This window comes from Fundulus heteroclitus, chromosome 3, assembly GCF_011125445.2.
Source record: "Fundulus heteroclitus isolate FHET01 chromosome 3, MU-UCD_Fhet_4.1, whole genome shotgun sequence".
NCBI lineage: Eukaryota > Metazoa > Chordata > Actinopteri > Cyprinodontiformes > Fundulidae > Fundulus > Fundulus heteroclitus.
Genome location: NC_046363.1, coordinates 14,211,588 through 14,222,880, shown reverse-complemented (window position 1 = coordinate 14,222,880; position 11,293 = coordinate 14,211,588). Strand labels below are relative to the sequence as shown.

Sequence of the window (11,293 nt, the reverse complement as noted above, 5' to 3'; positions counted from 1 at the left end):
ACACACGGCCTTCTCCCTCTTCTACCTCATACAGATAAAAAATATCTGTATGAGAGTTATTCTAAATTATCCTGATAACTGCTCGGCTTCCCCTTGCAGATATATATATTTTTCCCAGGAAGTTGTGGCCTCTCCCTACCTGTGAATATTCTCACTATGATGAACTAACTAGCAAGGGATGCAACACAGGTTTTATTTAAACAAAATGTTTAGTTTACTGCCTTTTTGCTGGCTCTGGCTTGTTTGCTGACACACACGCACGCACACTGCTCAGCTGCAGCAAGTCTCTCGTCTGTGATCCACGGCAGGAGTTCGCTTATGGTGCGTTTAAAGATGGCTCGGAAAAACACGTTAAAACATGTAAATAACTGATTAAACAGTCGCAACGGCTGAAAAAGTCGCAGCTGCTGGGAATAACGACATATCTAAATTTATACATATATTCTGCCATATTCTAACTAACTATCACTACTTCTCAAGTATCTGCTTGACAGCAAAAACACACACACACACACACACACACACACACACACACACACACACACATATATATATATATATATATATATATATATATATATATATATATATATATATATAGTAAAGTATATATTAGTATTAATATATATTAGTATATATATATATATATTAAATGGTAAAGTATATAACAGTAAGATGTTAAGGAAGCCCAGGTTGCTTTAATAACGACCTTCAATTTGCCTTTATGTCTCTCCAGCGACTACAGAGGTCTTCTGGTTCAAACCTACTCTGCATATCTAGAACCAGAACCAAACATGGAGAAGCAGCCAAAGCATGCAGGAGTGTTAATTGGATATAAAAAGAAAAACAGAAGAAAAGTGAACTGAGGCACTCATCAGGGTAGTTTGCCCTGATAATTGAATGTGATGACAACAAAATCACACAAAAATTATCAATGGAAAATCAAATTTATCAACCCATGGAAGTCTGGATTTGGAGACATTGAAGTGGAAAAATACACTACAGGCGTATCCATTGATGTAATGTATTGCCTGTAGGCTATTCCACTTGCACAACGGCAGGTGAAATAGATTGTCAATCAGTGTTGCTTCTTAAGTGGACAGTTTGATTTTACATAAGGGAGATTGACTTAGAGTTGGGCAGTATACATACATACATACATATGTACATACATACATACATACATACATATATACATACATTTATGTATCTCTCTCTCTCTCTCTCTCTCTCTCTCTCTCTCTCTCTATATATATATATATATATATATATATATATATATATATATATATAGTTTTGATCATTTTCAGATTTTTTATTTTCCTTTCCCTTCCTTATATACATTGATAATAAAAAACAAGTAAAACATGTTCTTTATGTTGTTATTCAACTTCTATACTTTTTTTTTGTTTTCGTTTTTTCACGTTTTTTCTTTTCGCATAACAATTATTTGTAGATCACATATGAAACAAGTTTAATTTATGATCTATGGGGTGGATTGTTAAATTTTGAGAGAAGCCTCCTTCAACCCACTGGGGGTGGGGAGGCTTTTACTCCTCTGAGCAGCTGCAGGGTTTGTTACGTCTTGGCAGAGTGTTTTCATCCTGCTGGGAAACTTTCATCAGACAGGAAAAGGTGTCTAAGTTGAAGGTCTAGCTTAGTGATGTTTTGGAACAGTCATGTATTAGGGAGTTTTTTTGTTTTTGTTTTTTTTTTTTGGGGGGGGGGGGGGGGGTTAGAACCAATTTTGAACAGATGGATGGATGCACAGTGCAATATTTGTTCTGTTCTCTCCTTGCAAGGAATTTAATAAATGCTGAAATGTGAAAATTATTGATCGTCTTCTTGTTAATCAAGAGTGCATATCTTTGTTTCCAGCTGCATGTTTTTTCCTCATTACTATTCATTTTAAGTAAATCTGTCTGTTTTTGCCATTGTCATGCTCAATTTTCCCTATTGTGGGGCAATAGAGAATTTTCTTATCTTAAAATGGCATTTACATTAGTTAAAGACAAACAATTAGGTGTAGGAAATAGGAATTCAAAAACAGATTAATTTTGGTATATATTTTAAATCATGCACATATTTGAACACTGATTCGTGTTCAGTTTCAACCATTTAGTGGTTGGCTTGAGGTGAAGATGAAGAATTTGGATATTGTTCTCCTTTTTTCATTTTCTGTACTGTTTACAAAGCACAAATACCACAGGCTATGAAACAGATCCTGAGCAAGATCCCACCACAACTGTGTTTCAAAGTCGGTATAGTGATCTTGGGTTTAAAAGACTCACCTTGACTTATTCAAAGATTGTTCTTTTCGTTGTGTCTAAACGGCTCAGCTCATCTGGGTGTTAAGGTTTTCTCCAACAGGACATTTGGGTTGTCCATACAAAATTCAGTTGAGCTTGGAACACCAGAAATCAGAGGACCCAGAATTCTGCTAGACACAAGCAGCTAACGTTAAGAAAAGGGTTTATTTCAGATAAACAATGCTGCAGGTTGAATGCGGGTGAAGACGCTATGCGTCTGGCAGATGCTTATTGGTCGAGAAACAGGCACAGGGTCAGAACCGTGATGGCAGAATTCAGTAGGAGGATCAGAGGGGATTACCACAGTCCGAAATCCGAGAGCCAGTCCAGAGTATGAGCCAGGTGATCAGAAATCCAGGAACAGTCCAAATCAGAATCCGGGCCAGAGTCAGGGCACATATTTAGGTCAGGAATCCGGGTAGCACAGATAATCGGATCCGACAAGGGAAAGGCAGGCTCTGACAATCAGGAGGCAGAAACTGGTCAGTCAGTCAGTCAGTCAGTCAGTCAGTCAGTCAGTCAGTCAGTCAGTCAGTCAGTCAGTCAGGCAGGCAGGCAGGCAGGTTGGTTGGTTGGTTTCAGGACCCTGAATTAGACTCACCGGTAGCTCATAATAATCTGGCACTAGTGACTAGTCTGAGGGCAGGTTATATAGTGAGAGCTGCAGGTGGATCTGATAAGAGTTGATGAGAGACGGGGCGGAGCTGAACAGGCTTGTCTGCATCCTCTCAGTCCATGTTAGTTTTGATCTCCTGTCTGTTGACCCTGATGTTCAAACATTTTCCGGTTATGATATGGGGTTCCTGAATAGCTCCCCCACGTATCTGGGCCCGTTTCCCTTTGTCAGAACAGGCAGTTTTGGTCAGATGGTAGAAACTTGGCTTCACCTGGATGTTTCAACAGAACAATGATCCCGAATACACATAAAAACTTGTTTTACAATGAATAAATAAGGGTAATGTAAACCCCCTGAAATAGGGTAGTTCATCGTTATTGTTTTGAGGCGGGTTTTTCGCGCATGCGCGCCGGACTGGTAGGCAAAAGGCAAACACAATGGCGGACGCAAACAGAGAAACTGACGAGTTCTCCGCATATTTTTCTTCTTTAGATAACGTACTACAAGATCGTTTTAAGAGTAAGTTGATGGTTGATGGTATCAGATTGCCAGATCCACACAGCAAAAGCCTTAAGGGACGGAGCGAGTCTGTGAAATGCTGGCCAAGCGCTCCGTACCGTGACACAGCTGCCTTATAAACATGGCAGGCCAGTACAGACAGAGAGCACGAAAGCCATGAAACCACTGGACGGCTGCAATTATTTTATATCAGGAAAAATGCTCCAGCAACGCCCGCGACGCCATGAGGGATTAATCGGTCAGAAAATGGATGGATGGATGGATGTTGTTCACACATGTTTGTGCAACAGCACAAAGCGGCGTCGGACACAGGCCGCGTCTCAGCAGAGGCCCGGTAGGTTAAAAAAAAAAAAATTTCACTACGGATTATTTAGGTGTTTTTGTCTTGTTAAAATGGGTGGCGGTGTCGGCGACATTGCAGCGTAAACACAGAAGTACTAGCGCCCGTGAACCGGGGCGTAATGGAGCAGCAGCAGCTGCTGTAGCCCCTGCTGCTAGCTGCTGCTAGCCGCCCCGGCCCGGCCCGGCCCGTGTAGCCGGGCCGGGGCGCCGGCCCGTGTAGCCGGCGGCGCCGGCCCGTGTAGTGTTTACGCAGCAGACGCTGGCTGCTGCCGCAGCCCGTGAACTGGCAGAGCAGCCGCTGCCTGCTCCGCCGCTGCTGCTGCTAACGCTTCTCCGGCCCGTGTAGCGTTTACGCAGCAGCTGTTGTCTGAAGCAGCAGCAGCCGTTGCTGCTTCAGACAACAGCTGCTGCTGCTAACGCTTCTCCGGCCCGTGTGGCGATCTGTGTACCCCCCGCCGCTATTTAAGTAGAACAATGACTAGAGCAGAATTAAGTTGTATTTACCGGAGATGAAGTGTAGACTGCAAATTCTGTCGTAGTACGATGCCCCCCCAGTCCATTGGGAGTGTCTGCCTGCGCTCTTTTCATTGAAAATATCCATTTCTTTCTTCGTCCTTCCTCCTTTGGAAAACGACAGAAACGTACATCCAACGATTTGGAATGCCTCTGTGTGCAACCGGGAGCACAACAAGTCGTAGGCATTGCTTAGATTCCATAAATAAACGAAGTAAAAGTACGCTCTAAATCACCCGTTTTGTCATGTAGTAGACGAGAACAGTACTGTTTTCTGCCTACCAGCGGGACCCGGATGTAGCGCTGACGTCACGCGGGACGTCACACGTGAACTACCCTATTACCCGGTTCTGAACCCTATTGAAAATGTATGGACTCAATAGCTGCATCAGTACCAACCATTTTAAAGAAAAAATTAAAAGTGTCTTTTAAAGATGGAAGTTAAAATGAAGCGCACTAACATGATTTTAATCACGACATATTGAAAAAATACTTCTGTGGCGTTTGGCATTTTCATTGACCATTCAGCTGTGTGATGTTACCTGAGCCATGAGTATAATGGCACACAGCCATTGAACAGCACCAAGTGGTAGAACAAGTTTATCCTACACATATTAACTGTTAAAACTTGGCTGGAATAATAACAAGAGTTTTTTATTTATCCCAAAGACAGGAGACTTCAAACAACTTGGATATGTAAGCATTGACATGAGAATCACAACCCAAACCCGAGTGAACCTGTGCAATGCCCATCACTTTGAAGAGGAGGCCTTCAAATACAAGCCGTACGTCCTGGTAGGCTAATGTTAGAGGATAGCAGAAAGGTGATAAGTATCTGCAACAGTAAGAAGGGGAACAGATTATATCAAGAGAACAGAATTTCACACCTGTCACACAACACCACCCATAAGTCAGCTACCTATGCATGCTTACTTTACAAATAGCATCATGTGTGTAGTGTGCTATGAGCGTAATACTTAAAACACCAAACAAATGTTGCGCTGTTACAAACTGTTTAAAGTTATTTAATGTTTAATAAATAACTCTCTGTCTGTTAGGTTTTGTCCACTGTAGTATTTATTTTTATCAGAGCAGTTTTTTAATGTCCAAAATATTGCATCATATGAAAAGATTAACTTTTAATTTAAGAGGTCAAGGTGCGAGTATGATAGTTGTCAACTTTACAACATCCTGATGGATGTATGGTCATACTCAACCATTGACCCATCACTTGCACAGCTATCCTAACAGGTTGTGTGCAAGTGACAGGTCAACCATTGACCCGTCACTTTCACGCAACTTGGTGGGTCAACTGCCTAACTGGCTAATCATTTCACAGAAATGATTAGCCCACATCCAAGCTTCCACAATCATGGCTCTACCATCACACATCAGGACAGTTTCATTCATTCACGTTACCAACACTAACCCTAACCCAACTTTGGGTAGTGAAAAAAGTGACAAGGGTTGCTGTCAGAGTTCTGTTTTCTGTGCTCTCTAACTCTGCTGCACAGGTGGCTGCAATTGATGGGTGAATGTGTCCCGCACCTGAGGCTCATTTGGAAACCCTCATCTCTGGCTTAAAAGGAGTGCACAGACAGCTGGAAGACGCCAGAGTGTTACCCCGTTGTGGTATGCCTAGGCCACTAATCTCTCTACCGAACTTCGTACCTGTGAGTTTTTGGAAATGCTGTTTTTGGACTAATCCTGCCTCCTGTCCAGTTTGTCGTGTTTGGGTTTACTCACCTGTGTTGGCTCCGTGCTCTGAGGACCAGTTGTCCAAAAACCCACCGCTCAGATTTTGCTCTGGCATCTCCACTCACACTCCCTTGGTGGTACCAAGCCGGGCGTGAGAACCCCCTTCCTGGATTCACCTGGTTTGACAGTCACTCTCCAGTTCTTCCAGCTGCTCCTCCTGCCTGCCACTGCAGTGGTGCTGTTCGGGCCCCCCGCCTGTATTACATCCGCCAGCCCTCCTGTCACTCAGCCACCACCTCCCATCAGAGTTACGATCGCAGAGCTCCTTTTTCACTCATCTCCCCCAGATAGGTCTCCCCATCCAAACGGTAAGCGGCCCAACTTCTGGAAGATTTCCCTCTGGTTCGTTCCTCTGTAAAATATCCTCTTTCTTCCCGCAGTCGTTCCAGCTCTGACGTTCCGACCTCGTTTGCTGCCCACATTGTGTTCTTTCCCTTTGTTGAGCCCAAATAAACATCTTAAAACTGTTCCTGTTTCTGTCTGTGTCTGCATGTGGGCCAAACACTTAAAAACCACGACAGTTGCCATGATATATCAAAGGATTTAAGTACTTCGATTACTAAAATTTATCAAGGCAAATTATGTGCCTCGAGGCTCCATTAATTATATTTATCTATTCCGCACACTGTGTTCGAGCTGGGTTGCTACCACTAATGATAGCCTACCTGGCTGATAAACAGCAACAAGCCAGCTCTAAAGAAATCTGTGAGAAATTGTAGAATAAAAACATAAAGAAATCATTATAAATAAAAACATTAACCAAAAAATACAAATAAAGTTTGTATTTTTGTATATGCAGGAATCTCTTGAAAATATTTATCCACAGGGATAAATATCTGGATCAAGGGCTTGTCACACATTTGGCCAACAGACAGTGCTCAGCAGCACACCTAGTGCTGCGATTTTGCTCACTGAAAAATCAGCACAATTTGCCAATTTTTTTACCCAAATTAGTTGATTAATGATCAGAATAATCGATAAAATAGCTTTCAATTTCAAAAGCGTCTTTTTATGATGAGCTCCTCCGGCATGGCTGCAAAATGCAGCTTTGCCAATGTTATCGACTGATCGATTTGCAGCAGGCTTTGGACTTAGGACAATTTTTGTTTTTTTCTATTCTTTAAAACCCACTTAGCATAGCTTTCTTTAGCAAACCATGCTTCCTGAAATGTAGACTATCCAGGGATGGCATTATGCACTGACTCAATGACACTTGCTCAACTCCAATCCACCCACGAGAAGATTGCTTGGAACCAATGTATGTGCTATTATGCACACTTTAACTACGCTGACTACATAGAGGAGACAATATAATGCAGTGCCGAACAAACAAAAAAATAACTGACATGATGACAGCAGTTGTCATCCAAGTGAAATTTCAAACTCCAAAAAAACATTTAATGACTTTCAAGGACAGGTGTCTTGGCGGGTTTCAGAAACTTTCCAGGGCCTTGAACGTTTTTTTCAAATTCACAAACTTTCATGGATTTAAAGGACCCTGGGGAACCCTGGTGCTGTAGCAGGCCGTAATATGTCAAAATGACATATTACGTCATGTAGCTCCGCCCCAATAAAGAAACTCAAGAGATTTTCACAAAAAATGCTAAATACAAGTTTTTTTAGCTTCAGATTAAATAAATCGATCCCTTGAGTGTTCTGTGGAAGTGCTTCATTAAATGATACGGGTATCTCAGTATTTGCAGATTGATTTCAGCAAACGTTTAAGTTAGCTTGACTACTTCTTCCTGGAAGACTGGCAGAATATTCCGTATGAATATTACTGATGACAAAAAGAAAACACAACCCCCCCCCCCCCAACCCAAAAGAAAAAAATGTGGGGTTTTATTGTATGCTGCTGTGAGACATTTAAACAAGCATACGTGTCGGTGTGTGTATGTATTTGAGTTTGTGTGTATTACACCTGCATAAATAAATAAATAAACAATAAATTCAATCGTGTGCATCCAATTCCTCCTCTTTAAAACTCACTGAAGTTACTGGTTGTGCAATCATTCCGCAGAACAGTTCAAGTGTGTCTTTCAAAACCCAAACTCAATATGAGAATCATGATGGGTTTATATAAACCTATGACTGACAGTCATTTTTTTGTTGTTGTTGTTGGGTTTTGTTACCTACACTTAATAGTTTTTGCGTGTATTCAGACCAAGTAAGTCATTTTTGAACTGTATTTTAGTGGCATTTATCAATGCGGGCATTGGGATAGGAACATCGTATGAATCACACTGCCTTGCGTTGGCAATGAGCCCCTTCCCCATTGGCTGGCCTCGTGGGGGTTGGTGGGATGGGGTGGTAAGAGGCGAGATAAAAGGAGCAAATGTCTCCTGTCTTGCTTATACACACAAACACACTCCACGCGTGCCTGGCTGTCCGTCTGACTGCTTGTGAACGCACTAAAAAGAAAAAGGAGGCGAGGATCCACAGTCCAAACACTGTTGCTGAAGCTCTCTGCATCTGAAAGTGTGAGTACACACACACACATCCATACAGCATGTCTAATCCTATTTGAGATAATGCTTGGGATAAGGGCTCTGCTGCCTAACAAGAAAAAAGACCAGCTCTGTAACACTTGTTGAATGATAAGGCAAATGGCGTGGTGCAGGGGGCAATGTTCATATGCATTTGTACTGTTTGAACAGGCGGTGTGACAGAAATGTGCAAGAGAAAAAGGTCCATGCTTTTCTCTCATTATCAAATTAAACTGTCATTGTAATGCTAAATAATTTACCCTCAAGTGTAGGCTGTGTTCAACTGTTGGTCAGCTGTTATGTAGCGGGATGCTGACAAGGTTGTTTTTGTTATTTTACTTGTTGTAGGTTTTGGTGGTGAAATCCTAAGAGGACTTTTTTATATGACAGTGTTAAACCAGTGCAGTAAAAAGGTATTCTGAGCGCCTAGTATCAGCCCACAGTGAAAGAAAAGTAATAAGCTATGAAAGTGGCTTGAGACTCAGTGAGGAGGTCAATAGTCCGATTATACATTAAAAAATTTGCATGCTTAACCTGTCAAAGGACAGTCTCTTAGACTTGCTGTCTAAGCAGTTCAGAATTGATAATACACATAAGATGGATCTGTTCTAACATGTAACCAGCTGACTTGATTGTACGTCACATTAAATTAGCACAATAAAAATAAAAACCCTGCAATGTTTTATCTTTTTTTTCATTGTTGTTTGTAAGATAAATGGTTTCTGTGTCCATTGAGTTGGCTCTATTGTCATTCTTGAATGCAATCTAACCAAAGACAACAATTTATTGTCTGGACCTTTGGTTTTCCGTGTTCATATAAAGAAAAATCAGTATAACGTTTAATTCAATTCAATTCAATTTTATTTATATAGCGCCAAATCATGAAACATGTCATCTCAAGGCACTTTACAAAGTCAAGTTCAATCATATTATACAGATTGGGTCAGATTATACAGATTGGTCAAAAATGTCCTATATAAGGAAACCAGTTGATTGCATCAAAGTCCCGACAAGCAGCATTCACTCCTGGAGAAGCGTAGAGCTACATGGAGAGTCGTCTGCATTGTACATGGCTTTGCTGCAATCCCTCATACTGAGCAAGCATGAAGCGACAGTGGGAAGAAAAACTCCCCATTAACGGGAAGGAAAACCTCCGGCAGAACCGGGCTCAGTATCAACGGTCATCCGCCTTGACCCACTGGGGTTAGAGAAGACAGAACAGAGACACAACAAGAGAGAGAAAAAAGCACAGAAGCACACATTGATCCAGTAATCTGTTCTACATTAGATGGTAATAGCGGATGATCTGTCTTCTCTGAATGATGTCACAGTTAACAGAACGCCAGACCAGGTGTACCTACTATGAAGATAAAAGAGAGAGAACAGAAAGTTAAAGCAAAAATGACAACACATAATACATAATTGAAGAACAGTAGCTTAGTAGTAACCTAAGCCTATAGCAGTAGAACTATAAAGGTAGCTCAGAGTTACACTGATGGACTTTTTTAGATGGATCAGAATTTTTTTTACGTTTGATTAGCAATATTGTATTACTTTGGCTTTTAATTATGATTCTATAAGTCTTAAGAACACTTCAAAATGGGAAAGGCAATAAAGATACCCATCATTCCTGGCATATGTATGTTGCTGTTTTTAAGTTATTAGGGTGTTCTCTAAACCTGCCCACATCGACAGTCAGAGCAACAATTTAAAAAGCAAACAAAAAAAAAACAATTTAAAGTGTGTGAAACAATGCTGAAATCCATCGTGCTACAACACACAATGTGGGGGGTGATAAAAAAAATGCTCAAAGGCTCGCTGTTAGAGGACTGCAGCAGAGAGTGACTTCTTGGTGTTAACAAGTTCCCATAACACCCAATAGACACCACCTGCATGCCAGCTGGTTGTTTCCCATCACAAAGATTGAGCTTTTTAGCATCAACTGCTCCAGATGAGTCTGGTCTAAATCTGAATGACGGTTGTGAATGAAAACGCCTCATACTAATTATTTATTATAATATGGAGGAGGAGCTCTGAGGGTTAGGGCCCTTTTCTAGTTTGAAGTCTGGTGGGAATCTTGTTGGTGTAATATGGCATTATGAAATTGCCAGGATGTTTGAAATAAGAAAATAGTGCAGAATCAGCCAGAAACCAGAGAAAAATATATATTTTTTGTGTTTTTTAGCAAGTATGGAATAAAATCATTGGTTTAAACCAGAGGTAAGCAACCTGCAGCTCTAGGCCTGCAATTGGCTCTTTGGACCTCACCCAGTACCTTTGCTAAAAACAATAACGAACCAGCTAATGTTTTTTTAAAATAGAGTGAATAACAAACGCTGATTTTAGGAATGTTCATTTTTTTTGTCATGGAATGTTTGCATTAAATTGAATTTCTACAACAGAATGACACTAAAAGTACCAGTACATTACATTAGAAGCTATGTACTTTAAAACTTAATTTTCCTCATATATCAACATCTCAATTAGGGGTATGTGGTGTAGTCATTTAAAATTAAAATGGTGTAAGACATGTACCAAGTCTCTGCTTTAGCTGGGTTTTGATTGCATTTAAGTTATTTGGTAAATGAAACCAAAATGTTTGTCATCATTTTCCTTGGGTCTAATTTTTTGTAAGTATCTGAAGTGAAGGAATAAGAGACACAGAGAAAAATCCTTTAGCTGAAGGAGATAATTACAGCTTTTGGGACCTTTACAAAAAGTTGTCTTTCAGTCAAATGGTAAGATTCCAA

General features: G+C 40.8%; 1 protein-coding gene and 1 long non-coding RNA gene across 2 annotated transcripts in view; both read left to right on the top strand.

Annotated features, from left to right (window-relative positions):
- Positions 1–4,644: 4,644 nt before the first annotated feature.
- LOC118557768 lies at positions 4,645–6,524 on the top strand. The gene is made up of 3 exons (XR_004927984.1): positions 4,645–5,084; positions 5,814–6,365; positions 6,438–6,524. It is a non-coding gene; the product is annotated as an uncharacterized LOC118557768 (long non-coding RNA).
- A 1,877-nt stretch (positions 6,525–8,401) lies between these two features.
- ddc (dopa decarboxylase) overlaps positions 8,402–11,293 on the top strand; it is a 36,328-nt gene continuing 33,436 nt past the window's right edge. The window contains exon 1 of the mRNA XM_012864624.3: positions 8,402–8,537. The gene's annotated coding sequence lies outside the window, so the exon portion shown is untranslated. The remainder of the gene's footprint in view (positions 8,538–11,293) is intronic.